The sequence below is a fragment of the Spinacia oleracea genome, chromosome 3 (genome assembly GCF_020520425.1).
Source record: "Spinacia oleracea cultivar Varoflay chromosome 3, BTI_SOV_V1, whole genome shotgun sequence".
In the NCBI taxonomy this organism is placed as follows: domain Eukaryota; kingdom Viridiplantae; phylum Streptophyta; class Magnoliopsida; order Caryophyllales; family Amaranthaceae; genus Spinacia; species Spinacia oleracea.
Window position 1 is genome coordinate 99,917,205 of NC_079489.1, and position 16,258 is coordinate 99,933,462.

General features: G+C 38.2%; 1 long non-coding RNA gene across 1 annotated transcript; it reads left to right on the forward strand.

The window, feature by feature from the left end:
* Positions 1-8,563: 8,563 nt before the first annotated feature.
* Positions 8,564-11,041, forward strand: LOC130469207 (uncharacterized). Its single transcript, XR_008929609.1, has 4 exons — positions 8,564-8,819; positions 8,926-9,027; positions 9,685-9,749; positions 10,740-11,041. It is a non-coding gene; the product is annotated as an uncharacterized lncRNA (long non-coding RNA).
* The last annotated feature ends 5,217 nt before the right edge of the window (positions 11,042-16,258 follow it).

Genomic DNA, 16,258 nt, shown 5'->3' on the forward strand with positions numbered 1-16,258 from the left:
TTGATTTTAGGCATTTACTACTAATTTGGTCTTAAGATTTCCTTATTGAATGCGAATTGATTGACGTTTAAACAATTAATTAGCCAAAAATACTGGCACTCAAAAAGTTTGCCCGATTTGTTATTATTTTCAGTTTTTAAAATCTGTATTTAATCAACTTTTTAAAATAATAAATAATTAGATTTACAGTGAAATATAAGAGGGTATTTTAGTATATTTGTTTGGGGACACCAAAAGTGGTGTTACCGGAATACCCCTCCCCTGTTGGCTTATAGAATAGAGATTAGCTATTGTTTGATCGAAAAGATTGAATACAGTTTATACTAATATAATTTCTCACGGAAGAAATCTTTAATTTTTCTTGAGGTTTTCTGGTTCTGATGGTTGGCTAATCTTGCATATTATATGTCAGGCTTTTTATGGTCTTAATTCTCTGTGACGGACAGGGGTTCAATCTTTATCTTTGATGTAACGATTGTGTATTTGTTTGTTGGTTGACAACAAAGTGTCGCACATGTGATGATGAAAGTCTTGTGATTTTTGTTACAAATTAGTCCCAATTTTGGAAGAAATATTTTCCTTTTCTGCTAGAGGGATGTGATCTCTTAATTAGAGATACGAGCCTACCGTTTTCAATTTGTTGTTCAGTGAACTGTTAGGGAATAAATAGGATGATCTAAGTATTAGTCCTTTGGAATATGCGGTAGAAAAACCCATGAGGATGATTTGGTGGTAAATGCAGTACGTTTAGTCTAATAAACCTTTTTAAATAAATAAATATATATATCGCTCTCAATATTATGAGATATGTTTTGTATTCTGATTGGTATTTTTTATATGGAGTTTGCTATACTAAGGAGATTGAGTTTGACCAGATTGAGTTTGAATTGTATTCGGAACTTGAGAGAGTTTCTTTCGAACTTTAAAGCAATTTAAGGAACTGAGAAATACAGAGACAAAAGTTACTCAATTTGAGGAAACTTCTTGACACTAATCAAGAAGAGAAAACCTCAAAACTCTTTTATATTAAAATAATTCCTCAATTACAATAATATAACAACTTGAGTTCCTCTCTAACTCAAGTTTCTCACAGTAATCGACTCTGACTACACTCTCTTTTGTTTCTCTCTTTCTCGACTTTAACTCAAAGTCTTTACAAGATTACTCAATCTTCTCTCACTCAGATTACAATTTGTTTTTAAGACTCTAGATAATAATAAAGCTTTTTCAGATATTTATGGAACTTAGGAACTCGAATTTTGCTAGGACACAAATCGTTTTTATAAACTCTTTTGAAAACGTTTGATAGATAAGAAAGCTTGTAGAATGTTTGTGTGTTTTTACCAGAAGAAAAACGACCCTTTTTATAGAGATGATCCTTAGGGTTAGTTCCCTTCAAATCTCAACTGCCCACACTCCTACACTACTTGGTCTCCACGATCCATAACTTGTGGATCAAGGGAAGACCACTTCCCTTTAAACTGTTTTAGAGAAAATCGTGATTTTGGACTTTGTCAACCACTAAAAGATTTGTGAAAATATTTACTAAATTAAAATCAGATTTTAAGAGAAGTTTTAGGAGCAGTAAAACTGTTTAGTTTTAAAAGATAAAATCAGATTTTATTAAAGGAAATAAAACGATAATTTATTTATGTAATTTTCCTTAAAACTTGCTGCTAAATAATTTGATAAAACCTTAATAAATATTTAATTAAATATCCTATAGTTCCATAACGTATCTTAAAGCTATTATAATTTTACACAAAATCTAAGAGTATTCAACTACCTAGCTTCGTGTTTATCCTTTTACTGGAGCTACCACTCAGCAGCTGCAATGGTTCCTACTCTGGAACAGGTGAGTTCCTCTAAAGGGACAGAGGAACTCATCACATGGAAACTTCACCCTTCTGTGCATTGTTGTTCCTCTGATGTGTGTCAGCTTGTAGTTCCTAGCTTTGCGCATTCCACCTCAGGAACATCAGCAGCCATCTTAGGAACTTTTACTTGTAGACACAACAGAAACATAATCAGGAAGTTTGCTATTTGTCATCAACCAAAATTAGGGTCAACAATATTTCCCCTTTTTGGTGATGACAACATTCGCAAACTTTTTACCATAAGAAATTAAAACACATAAACAGATTTGGTGAAGTTTAGACTGAAACTAAAATAAATAATTTTAAAAAAAATTACCCTTAAAGTGGTTGGAACACAAGGAATCTGAGTCTCAAACTAAGTTTGATCGCCTTAAGAAGTTTGCTCAAGTGATTTTCCCCCTGTTGACATTAACAAAAAGAACAATGCAAATACATATATTCCAAGCACAGTGCCCTACGATCAACGTTTGGCAAGTCAAGCTAGCCTCAAAGTATTGTACCTGCTTACACAACATAGTAATTCGAGAAGCAACAACCATATAAACCAGCAATATTTAGATTTTAAACCAAGCAAGTTTGAAAATATTTAAACAAAAAAAAAAAGATTCCCATTGTTTAGTTATACATAACCCAAAAAAATTGTTCCAGAAACAAGGCAGTAATAAAAGAGATAGGAAGGATTGGGTTGGTTAGGCTTGGGCAGGAGAATCTGAGGCTGCTGTTTCTTCCACCACAACTTCCTCAAAAGATTAAAGGTTGTTGATTTTCTGCAGAATTTCAGTGCGAGTGTTGTTGGCTTGATCAGCATATTGTTGCAGATTGGTTTGGAGTGTTTGAACAGCATTGACCAAGGCATTCAATTGTGTCTGCATCTGTTGAACTCGAAGGTTTGATCCTTCCTGCAGTGCCATTAAGCGAGTCAACGTACCCTGGAGTTCCTGAAATTTTTCAGCAGAAACAGGTGGTGTTCCAAACCTAGAGGAACCAGAGAAACCAGCAAAACCACCCAGAGAACCTGGAGCCTTAGCAGAAACAGCTGCAGGAACAGGAATGTTGCCAGTTCCCTTAGGTAAAGGAACAAACACATGTTTCTTAGGAACTGGTGATTTGGTCCTAAGAGCCTTTGTCAGTTCCTTTTTCTCATGTGGAACTGGTGTAGTTCCTGTGTCCTCCTCCTCTTCTTTTTCTTCACATGTGATATCCATATAGACAGGGGGAGCAGGAACTTTGCGAGGTCTAGTGGCAATCCTCATACTAGCGAATCAAAGGACAAGTCTGATGATGTTTCCCTTTAGCTTTGCTTACATATTTAGTTGTGTGTGAGAAAAATGTTGGACAATCCGCCCAACCATAGTTTATGTTTATATCGTAGAACCTTTTTACTTTATTTTGAGAACAGGTGTGTGTTAATATTTAGGATTGTTATTGACATTCTTCTGAGGAATAAAAGTTAGATTATTGACTATCTAAAGGATCAGAGTTTTACAGGCACGCAAGGGGAATGTTTTCTTCTTTTATTCTAACTTATTATTCGTGATGATTGAAGTTATTCCTTGTCTCTCAGTTGAATGTTTTGCATGATTGTTCATTTCGTGTGCATTTTGAATGTTAATGTGATATTGCATTGCTAGAGGATAATGTAAGTAAAGTTTTGAACCTGAATTAGAGCATATTAATTAGAGGTCGCGCTCTAGGATGGCCAATAATAGTGACCTAGCTGCTGCTATTCGCCTCTTGGCGGAAAAACTAACCCAGGAAAGAACTGAGCGTCCCGATTCTGCAGGGGACATGTTTGAAAGGCTTGCGAAAGTTAAGCCACCATACTTTAAGGGGCAGGCAGACCCCACCTTCCTTGAAAACTGGATCAGGGAATTTGAGAAACTATTTGGGGCGGTAAACTGTCCTGAGCATATGAAAGTAGGCCAAGCTGTCCTCTACCTGAAAGATGAGGCCGACCTTTGGTGGAGGGAAAATGGGACTAGACTAAGCGCTGCTGAGGGATTCAATTGGGATTCTTTTATTGTTGCTTTGAGGGGGAAGTTTTATCCTCCTTTTATGAGGAAGCAGAAAGCCCAGGAATTTATCAACCTTAGGATGGGGAATTTGACCATTGCTGAATACTACAGTAAGTTTATAGCTTTGTCGAGGTTTGCACCGGAAGTGGTAGCTACTGAGGAGCTAAAGGCTCAGAGGTTTGAGCAGGGGTTGACCGATGAGATCCAGCTGGGACTAGGCGGGGAAACCTTTACGTCCTTAGACATTGTTTATGGGAGAGCTGCTCATATCTATGGCCTTCAGACCAGGAGAGACAAAAGAAATATTGTTGTTGGGGATAAAAGGAAATAGTTCAATGCTAGGGGCAGTCAAGGGAACTTCAAAAGGAATAGAAATGGGAATGGTAATGGTAATGGTAATGGAAATGGTAATGGTAATTTCCAGGGAAGAAACAACCAGGGGAATAACTATAACAACAGAAACCAAACTGACAGAGTGTACCACTGCAAGAGGTGCAACAACAACCACCCTGGGAAGGATTGTAAGGGGGAATTGGTAATTTGCAACTATTGTCATAAGAAGGGACATAGGGAGTTTGAGTGCTTCACAAAGCAGAAGAGAGAGCAGAATGGTATTGGGAGTAGTAACCAAGGGAAACCAGGGTTTAACCATTCGGGGAACCAAGGTTCGAAGCCTGCTGGGGCACCAAACAACCAGGGAAACCAAAACAAACCTGCCAATGGAAACAACAATAACAACAAGGCTCCCGGAAAGCTGTTCGTAATGAGTAGAAATGAAGCTGAACGTTCTGCAGACGTAGTTTCGGGTACTTTCTCTATCAACTCCTTACCTGTTAAAACATTGTTTGATTCAGGGGCAACATATTCTTTTATTTCGACCTCTATTGTTAAAATTTTGAAGTTAGTAGATTTTGAGGCAATTGATTTACCTGTTAGTATGCCTAATGGTGCAACAATAAGGTGTACGAAATTATTTAAGAACTTGCCTTTGAAGATAAAAGATTGCACTTTTCCATCTAATTTGATAGAATTTAGTTTGGGGGACCTAGATGTGATTCTGGGGATGGATTGGCTAAGCTTATACAAGGCCAGGATAGATTGCGAGATTCAGAAAGTAAGCCTAAAGAACCCTACTGGGAAATCAATATCATATAGACGTTTTGGGAAGTCTGGGAACTTTGGGGTGATCTCCGCATTACAAGTGAGGAAACTGGTTAATAAAGGGTGTGAACTATTTTTCTGTAGTGTCCAAGATGTGAGTAAGAAAGTTGGGGTAAAGATAGAGGATGTCCCAATCGTAAGAGAATTTGTGGATGTATTTCCGGATGAGATTCCGGGTATGCCACCGGCTAGAACCCTTGAATTTACCATAGAGTTAAATCCCGGAACCGCACCTATATCCAAAGCACCTTATAGGATGGCACCCCCAGAAATGAGTGAGTTAAAAACACAATTGCAGGACTTGTTCGACAAGGGGTACATTAGGTCTAGTGCATCACCGTGGGGAGCTCCAGTATTGTTTGTCAAAAAGAAAGATGGGAGTATGCAGCTATGTATTGATTATAGGGAGTTGAACAACGTAACAATCAAAAACAAATATCCTTTGCCTAGGATAGATGACTTGTTTGACCAGTTGAACGGGGCAAGTGTATTCTCAAAGATTGATTTGCGTTCGGGATATCACCAATTGAGGGTAGCTGAAAAAGACATTCCTAAGACTGCATTTAGGACTCGTTATGGCCATTATGAGTTTACAGTAATGCCTTTTGGGTTAACCAATGCACCCGCCATATTTATGGATCTGATGAATAGGATTTTCCATGAGTTCCTAGATAAGTTTGTGGTGGTATTCATTGATGATATTCTGATCTATTCGGGGAATGAAAAGGAACACGATGATCATTTGAGGGTTATCTTGGAGACTCTTAGGAAGAACCAGTTGTATGCAAAGTTCTCTAAGTGTGAGTTCCGCCTGGAAAAGGTAGCATTTTTGGGGCATTATGTGTCAAAAGAAGGGGTCTCTGTGGATCCTGCCAAAATTCAAGCTTGAGTGGCCTACTCCAAAGAATGTGTCGGATATTCGGAGTTTCTTAGGTCTAGCTGGGTATTATAGGAGATTTGTGAGAGATTTCTCAAAGATAGCAAGACCCATGACCAACTTGATGAAGAAAGAATCAAAATTTGAGTGGAGCGAAAAATGTGAGGAAGCCTTCCAAATTCTCAAAGAGCGTTTAACCTCAGCACCTGTTTTAACCTTGCCTGATGGGAATGAAGGGTTTGAGGTATATAGTGATGCGTCGAAGAATGGGTTGGGGTGTGTATTACAGCAAAATGGGAAGGTGATTGCTTATGCGTCGCGTCAATTAAAACCATATGAGGCTAATTACCCTACCCACGATCTAGAGCTAGCTGCGATTGTTTTCGCTTTGAAAATTTGGAGACATTACCTCTATGGGGCAACATGTAAGATCTTCACAGACCACAAAAGCCTAAAATACATTTTCACCCAGAAAGATCTCAACATGAGACAAAGAAGATGGTTAGAGTTGATCAAGGACTATGATTTGAACATCCAGTACCATGAGGGGAAAGCAAACGTAGTTGCCGATGCATTGAGTAGGAAATCTAGCCATAGTATGAATGTCTTGGTAGTGCCTGAAGAGTTGTGTCGAGACATGCAGAGACTTAGCCTGGAAATAGTAAACCCTGGGGAAACCAAAGCAAAACTGAGTGCATTATCATTGGGGTTGTCTATATTCGAGGAGATTAGAGAAAGTCAAGCGGGGGATGAGTGCTTAGAGAGAATCAAAGAAAATATGGGTCAAGGGAAAGAAGTGGATTTCAAGATTCATGAAGATGGTAGTTTGAGGTTCAAAGGGAGATGGTGTGTACCACAGAAGTGTGAAGAACTCAAGAGACGTCTTATGGATGAGGGGCATAATACTCCATATTCTGTGCACCCTGGGGGTGACAAGTTGTACAAAGACCTGAAGCAAATCTATTGGTGGCCTAATATGAAACGGGAAGTTGCCGAGTTTGTGTCTAGATGCCTAACCTGTCAGAAAGTCAAAATAGACCACAAAAGACCCATGGGGAAAGTTCAACCTTTAGAAGTGCCTGGATGGAAGTGGGATTCCATTTCTATGGATTTTGTTACTGCCTTGCCTAGATCAAAGAACGGAAATGATACCATTTGGGTTATTGTAGACCGTCTAACAAAATCAGCCGTGTTTATTCCGATTAAAGAGACATGGAAAAAGAAACAGCTCGCAAAGACTTACATTAAGCATGTAGTGAGGTTGCATGGGGTCCCAACCGATATTATCTCAGACCGTGATTCAAGATTCCTCTCGAAATTTTGGCAAAAGGTCCAGTTGAACCTTGGGACAACTTTGAAAATGAGCACTGCTTTCCACCCTGCAACCGATGGTCAGACTGAGAGAACTAACCAGACTATGGAAGATATGTTGAGGGCTTGTGCGATTGACTTTAAGGGTAGTTGGGAAGACCATCTAGACTTGATCGAATTTTCATACAACAATAGCTACCATGCAAGCATTAAGATGGCACCTTTTGAGGCACTATATGGGAGAAAATGTAGAAGTCCCACCTGCTGGAATGATTTCAGTGAAAATATAGTCTTGGGAACGGAATTCATTGAGGAGACTGTCAGGAATGTGAAAATAATTCAGGCTAGAATTCAAGCTGCCCAGGATAGGCAAAAGAGTTATGCTGATTTGAAAAGAAGAGATGATGAATTTGCAGTAGGTGATAAAGTGTTCTTGAAAGTATCACCAACCAAGGGTGTGATGAGATTTGGGAAGAAAGGCAAGCTAAGTGCCAAGTATGTAGGCCCATATGAGATTCTGCAACGAATAGGGAAAGTAGCATACAAGTTAGCCTTGCCAATGGAGTTCGAAAAGATGCACGACGTGTTTCACATTTCCCAACTAAAGCACTATATCCCTGATGAACGTCATATCTTAGAGCCTGAGAAAATCCAGATCGATAGTAGCCTCACATACGAGGAAAGGCCTGTGAAAATCCTTGATAGGAAAGTGCGTAGTACACGCAATAAGGACACCAGCATAGTGAAAGTGCTCTGGTCGAACCACGAGTACGAAGAGGCAACGTGGGAAGCCGAAGCTGAAATGAAGATCAAGTACCCAGAGTTATTTTCCAAGGTGAGTTACGAGGGCGTAACTCGTTTTCTTTAAGGGGGGTAGAATGCGATAGAAATTCGCGCTTTTACCTATCTTTTATGGTATTTTATGCATTTTATGCTTATTTTTAGCAACCTTTACATGTTGATGCAAGTAAATAGATTCTCCGCATAAGAAAATGTGTTCTTGAGTATTTCAAGTAACTCTTAGTTGGCAAAAGAATGCACAAGAGTGGTACAAAGTACTTCTACAATTAGAACAAGTTGAAAAGTTTGGAAAGATATGTGAATTTCCGTGTCAAGTTTCGGGACGAAACTTCTTTTAAGAGGGGTAGATTGTAATCCCCCGTAATTCTATTATATTTTACTTATATATTTTAACGTATATCTAATATATTTAAATGTAATTTACGAATTTTAGAAATGAATATGTAATTAAAATATAATTATGTTATTACATTTTGAATATTTTAAATGGTTTATGAAATCAAAAGGTATTTTCGAGTTTTACTTTAAAACGAGTTCGAATTGCAAAACCACGTTCTATTGAAATTAGAAAACAAGTCCTAACCCATTGTGGATTCATCAACCTAAATCCTACTCCTAGCCCAATTGGGCAAAGCCCAAACAAAAAAATAAAACCCTTCTCTTCTCTATTCTTCACGTGAAAACCAAAAGAAAGAGAGAAAACCCTCCTTCAACCTCACGCAACTCAGCTTTTTTGCTCTCCCGCTGCTCGCCGCTCAGCCGACCACCATCAACACGGTAAATCCTTCTTCTCCTTCAAGCTTCTCCTCCTTCCTCCTTCTTCTTTATAATTCCTTATTTTCGTTCTTGCTCTCATGGCTTGACTCCCTTCGTTTTCGCGCAGCAACCAGTGACTCAAGGCCCGACCACCGCACGCAACCGTGCTCAGCCTTGCCGCGAGCCACCGCTGTCCGCCGGCCAGCACTCCCCTTAAACTCTTGAATTGGTTACTTTCTTAAATCCTAAGTAACTAATTATCTTAAATTAAAGTTTGTTGATTTAGATTATGTTCTTGATATGAAATTCATGATTTTTATGGTTTGAACATGATTTTAAGATTTGGGTTGAGATTAAAAACGAATTAATTTTCAGTTTTGACTAATTAAAATTAAGTTAGGGATTATTTATGATTTATTAACTTGAATTGTGTTTTCTTGAATTAAAGTTATGGGTTTTGTGATTTAAATTATAAATTTGAGATTATATGAATTTTATAATAAAGTTATTAATTTTCAGATTATCTAATTACACTGAAATATTGGTTTTTGATTGTTTAAAGTATGAAATTCAAAGTTTTTATGATTATTAATCATGATAGGTTGAGTATGGATCATTGAATTGGTTGTGTTGAGATACTAGGAACGTAGATTGACCATGGTGAAGCTTTTAGATGAAATTATATTGCTGAAAATTTAAAGTACGATGTTTGCGAAAGTTTTCAACGAATTTCAATCACTAATTCAATAATTATGATTCTAGGAGATCAAATGTTTAAGTTTTGATATTGGGGAAAGTTCTAAATATGTTTAGGATGCATTTAGAATGCTCTCTTATGGTTATCAATGAGTAGGAATTGATTGGGAATATTTGTTGGTTGTTTTAGGCGGAGAATTCTCTTTAGGCGACTTTTGAAAGTGTTAAAGTGGCCTATCAATTTGTTTATACAAGGTACGTACATACCCGCGTGCTTGGAATGTGTGCTAATTGTTGAAATCATGTTGATATTATTGTTGAACTTGGTGATGTTGATATTCTAGACAAACTTGGTTATATGGAATGTGCATGTTTAATACTGTTGGACAAACTTATTGAACTTGTTTTGCACTAAGAGAACTGTAACATGTTGGTATGGATTATTGGTACAAACACGTTGGTTGGGAGCACTAGATTATTCTATATGATTGGTTTGGATTAATTGGTTGTTGTTCCCTTTTTAGCTTTTCACTACTTTATGAGGGCCGAGGACCTTGTTTAGTAAGTTGAAACTTTATACCCATATACAGGGTTGCTCATGGTTAAAGGAAAGGTTGGATAAATTGGAATGAGTCTTGATTGATGCTTTTATGATCACTTACTTAATTCCAAGATAAAAACAGTTGTGAACAAATGTGAATTGTCTGTCTTATGTAATGGTTGAGTCATAACGGAATCTCAATTTGTAAATCATGTAAAGTGAAACTGAATAGCAATAGCTTTAGACTGTGCACGTCTGAAGTGACGGACAAACAGGAGTTGGGGTTCATGGTGGTAGCCCATGGCCTTTTCTGGGACCGAATTGATCACCGTGTCCTATTTTTATTTAAACGTTCCTCGATATCGCAGGTCACTGAGGTTACGGAGTCGCGCCCGTACCTCGTCTTCCTTAGTGAAGACTTCTGAATGGACAACTCGGTCCATTGTCTATTTCAATTAAAATAATATTATGGTTATTAAGCCTAGCTTAGTCTAGTCAAGTATGGTCGTCAAATCATTATGTTTTGTCTATCCTTACTTATATTTATTAGTATCATGTTAGGGTTGTTAGTTTGATAGTATCATGCTAGGATTGTTGTTGTTTTAGTATGTAGTACTCAGCTTTGCTGATTACGTGCTTTGTTTGTGTGTGTTGATCATGGCTATGCCTTATTGATCCTGTGATGACCCATCTTTGGTGAGCAGTCTCTAAGGATCAATAAGCGTTGCCCATCTACAGGTTTGAAGATGATGCATCATTGGGATCGGGATTAGAGAGCTTGTAGTTCTATTTGTTTAATTAAGTGATTTAATTTGTTAACTTGGATTTGAAATTTGTCGTACTATTCGTATTTCCTTATTTCAGTTAATTGGTTTGGACCTAATATGTAATAGATTATTTATGAACCTAAAAGTTAGTTTTATGTTTTCCGCTGCAAAATTCTGAATAAGCCGTAACGTTTTCACACGGGCGATAATACTTTGATAATTCCCTACAGTTATATTTAAAAAGGGATTATTTTAGAAAATGGGAATTGTTGGGGTGTTACAAAGTGGTATTTTTGAGCTAAAGGTTTTACTGACATTTCGTGTCTACCTTTTATAATTTAGGCGCCTAACTAACTAATTAGTTACGTAAAAGTAATTTCGCACTAGTGAATAAATTAAAAGTTATTAGCTAGAAATGTTTGAATTTATTTTAAAATTAACTCTGGAATTACATGCTTTGAAATACGTTCTTGTTTGTGTGACTTCACGTATTTCGTTTTTTTTTTAAAATTAATATTTTCGTAATTATATATATATATAAAAAAAAAAAAAAAAAACTTTTACTGCTGCTACAGTACCGTAGAAAATAAAAAAAAAACAAAAAAAAAATATATATATTGTATTTATTTATTAATTATTTGTCTTTAAATAATTATTCGTTTAAACAAATTAACTCTTATAAATCATTCTCGTTTTATTCTTTTATGCTTCAATGTTTGATATACTATGTTTATTTTGAGAGATGGGTAGCATAGGAAAGGGCATATAGAATAGAAACATTGTGTCTGCACTATGTCAACATGATTGTACTTTTGTGCCTGCTAACTGTCGTGTCTTTCCTATGCTTTGCTATTAATACATATTCTTACCTGTTGTGTATTGTGGGATCATGCGGTAAGCGAGAGTACTAATTACTAACATAGAAACTATGTTTAATTGTTATAGATCACTAATCATGTCTGGCATACAAGGAAATAGAATAGGGAGCAATTCTAACCCTATTGTTCTAAGCGATGATGAAAATGAAATGGATTACGAGTTTGACATTAACAGTTACACCAGCCATGAACTTGTTCTGCGTCGAGCTTTAAGAGCAGGAGAACCTGATAGTGATGATGAAGCCCTTCGTGAATTTGATCGTGCTAGAGGGCAAACTAGGGTCGATATTTATCAAGCTGTTTTGAGACCTGAAAGCGATTCGGAGCCTGAGTTTGAGCATGAATTTGGGTATGAGTTCGAACAAGAATTTGAGTTTGAGTTCGAGCATGAATTGGAGGTTGAACCTGAGTTTGAGTTTGAGCCTGAACATGAACCTGAACCTGAACCTGAGCCTGAGCCAGAGGAAACTAATCATCAACTTCAAGGTCTACGAAGATCCTCGAGACCAAGAAAAGAAGCTTATTATTTTGATATGGATGACGATGATGAACTTAAATATGAGTTATTCACCCTAGAAGGTTATAGCGAATCAAAGGACAAGTCTGATGATGTTTCCCTTTAGCTTTGCTTACATATTTAGTTGTGTGTGAGAAAAATGTTGGACAATCCGCCCAACCATAGTTTATGTTTATATCGTAGAACCTTTTTACTTTATTTTGAGAACAGGTGTGTGTTAATATTTAGGATTGTTATTGACATTCTTCTGAGGAATAAAAGTTAGATTATTGACTATCTAAAGGATCAGAGTTTTACAGGCACGCAAGGGGAATGTTTTCTTCTTTTATTCTAACTTATTATTCGTGATGATTGAAGTTATTCCTTGTCTCTCAGTTGAATGTTTTGCATGATTGTTCATTTCGTGTGCATTTTGAATGTTAATGTGATATTGCATTGCTAGAGGATAATGTAAGTAAAGTTTTGAACCTGAATTAGAGCATATTAATTAGAGGTCGCGCTCTAGGATGGCCAATAATAGTGACCTAGCTGCTGCTATTCGCCTCTTGGCGGAAAAACTAACCCAGGAAAGAACTGAGCGTCCCGATTCTGCAGGGGACATGTTTGAAAGGCTTGCGAAAGTTAAGCCACCATACTTTAAGGGGCAGGCAGACCCCACCTTCCTTGAAAACTGGATCAGGGAATTTGAGAAACTATTTGGGGCGGTAAACTGTCCTGAGCATATGAAAGTAGGCCAAGCTGTCCTCTACCTGAAAGATGAGGCCGACCTTTGGTGGAGGGAAAATGGGACTAGACTAAGCGCTGCTGAGGGATTCAATTGGGATTCTTTTATTGTTGCTTTGAGGGGGAAGTTTTATCCTCCTTTTATGAGGAAGCAGAAAGCCCAGGAATTTATCAACCTTAGGATGGGGAATTTGACCATTGCTGAATACTACAGTAAGTTTATAGCTTTGTCGAGGTTTGCACCGGAAGTGGTAGCTACTGAGGAGCTAAAGGCTCAGAGGTTTGAGCAGGGGTTGACCGATGAGATCCAGCTGGGACTAGGCGGGGAAACCTTTACGTCCTTAGACATTGTTTATGGGAGAGCTGCTCATATCTATGGCCTTCAGACCAGGAGAGACAAAAGAAATATTGTTGTTGGGGATAAAAGGAAATAGTTCAATGCTAGGGGCAGTCAAGGGAACTTCAAAAGGAATAGAAATGGGAATGGTAATGGTAATGGTAATGGAAATGGTAATGGTAATTTCCAGGGAAGAAACAACCAGGGGAATAACTATAACAACAGAAACCAAACTGACAGAGTGTACCACTGCAAGAGGTGCAACAACAACCACCCTGGGAAGGATTGTAAGGGGGAATTGGTAATTTGCAACTATTGTCATAAGAAGGGACATAGGGAGTTTGAGTGCTTCACAAAGCAGAAGAGAGAGCAGAATGGTATTGGGAGTAGTAACCAAGGGAAACCAGGGTTTAACCATTCGGGGAACCAAGGTTCGAAGCCTGCTGGGGCACCAAACAACCAGGGAAACCAAAACAAACCTGCCAATGGAAACAACAATAACAACAAGGCTCCCGGAAAGCTGTTCGTAATGAGTAGAAATGAAGCTGAACGTTCTGCAGACGTAGTTTCGGGTACTTTCTCTATCAACTCCTTACCTGTTAAAACATTGTTTGATTCAGGGGCAACATATTCTTTTATTTCGACCTCTATTGTTAAAATTTTGAAGTTAGTAGATTTTGAGGCAATTGATTTACCTGTTAGTATGCCTAATGGTGCAACAATAAGGTGTACGAAATTATTTAAGAACTTGCCTTTGAAGATAAAAGATTGCACTTTTCCATCTAATTTGATAGAATTTAGTTTGGGGGACCTAGATGTGATTCTGGGGATGGATTGGCTAAGCTTATACAAGGCCAGGATAGATTGCGAGATTCAGAAAGTAAGCCTAAAGAACCCTACTGGGAAATCAATATCATATAGACGTTTTGGGAAGTCTGGGAACTTTGGGGTGATCTCCGCATTACAAGTGAGGAAACTGGTTAATAAAGGGTGTGAACTATTTTTCTGTAGTGTCCAAGATGTGAGTAAGAAAGTTGGGGTAAAGATAGAGGATGTCCCAATCGTAAGAGAATTTGTGGATGTATTTCCGGATGAGATTCCGGGTATGCCACCGGCTAGAACCCTTGAATTTACCATAGAGTTAAATCCCGGAACCGCACCTATATCCAAAGCACCTTATAGGATGGCACCCCCAGAAATGAGTGAGTTAAAAACACAATTGCAGGACTTGTTCGACAAGGGGTACATTAGGTCTAGTGCATCACCGTGGGGAGCTCCAGTATTGTTTGTCAAAAAGAAAGATGGGAGTATGCGGCTATGTATTGATTATAGGGAGTTGAACAACGTAACAATCAAAAACAAATATCCTTTGCCTAGGATAGATGACTTGTTTGACCAGTTGAACGGGGCAAGTGTATTCTCAAAGATTGATTTGCGTTCGGGATATCACCAATTGAGGGTAGCTGAAAAAGACATTCCTAAGACTGCATTTAGGACTCGTTATGGCCATTATGAGTTTACAGTAATGCCTTTTGGGTTAACCAATGCACCCGCCATATTTATGGATCTGATGAATAGGATTTTCCATGAGTTCCTAGATAAGTTTGTGGTGGTATTCATTGATGATATTCTGATCTATTCGGGGAATGAAAAGGAACACGATGATCATTTGAGGGTTATCTTGGAGACGCTTAGGAAGAACCAGTTGTATGCAAAGTTCTCTAAGTGTGAGTTCCGCCTGGAAAAGGTAGCATTTTTGGGGCATTATGTGTCAAAAGAAGGGGTCTCTGTGGATCCTGCCAAAATTCAAGCTTGAGTGGCCTACTCCAAAGAATGTGTCGGATATTCGGAGTTTCTTAGGTCTAGCTGGGTATTATAGGAGATTTGTGAGAGATTTCTCAAAGATAGCAAGACCCATGACCAACTTGATGAAGAAAGAATCAAAATTTGAGTGGAGCGAAAAATGTGAGGAAGCCTTCCAAATTCTCAAAGAGCGTTTAACCTCAGCACCTGTTTTAACCTTGCCTGATGGGAATGAAGGGTTTGAGGTATATAGTGATGCGTCGAAGAATGGGTTGGGGTGTGTATTACAGCAAAATGGGAAGGTGATTGCTTATGCGTCGCGTCAATTAAAACCATATGAGGCTAATTACCCTACCCACGATCTAGAGCTAGCTGCGATTGTTTTCGCTTTGAAAATTTGGAGACATTACCTCTATGGGGCAACATGTAAGATCTTCACAGACCACAAAAGCCTAAAATACATTTTCACCCAGAAAGATCTCAACATGAGACAAAGAAGATGGTTAGAGTTGATCAAGGACTATGATTTGAACATCCAGTACCATGAGGGGAAAGCAAACGTAGTTGCCGATGCATTGAGTAGGAAATCTAGCCATAGTATGAATGTCTTGGTAGTGCCTGAAGAGTTGTGTCGAGACATGCAGAGACTTAGCCTGGAAATAGTAAACCCTGGGGAAACCAAAGCAAAACTGAGTGCATTATCATTGGGGTTGTCTATATTCGAGGAGATTAGAGAAAGTCAAGCGGGGGATGAGTGCTTAGAGAGAATCAAAGAAAATATGGGTCAAGGGAAAGAAGTGGATTTCAAGATTCATGAAGATGGTAGTTTGAGGTTCAAAGGGAGATGGTGTGTACCACAGAAGTGTGAAGAACTCAAGAGACGTCTTATGGATGAGGGGCATAATACTCCATATTCTGTGCACCCTGGGGGTGACAAGTTGTACAAAGACCTGAAGCAAATCTATTGGTGGCCTAATATGAAACGGGAAGTTGCCGAGTTTGTGTCTAGATGCCTAACCTGTCAGAAAGTCAAAATAGACCACAAAAGACCCATGGGGAAAGTTCAACCTTTAGAAGTGCCTGGATGGAAGTGGGATTCCATTTCTATGGATTTTGTTACTGCCTTGCCTAGATCAAAGAACGGAAATGATACCATTTGGGTTATTGTAGACCGTCTAACAAAATCAGCCGTGTTTAT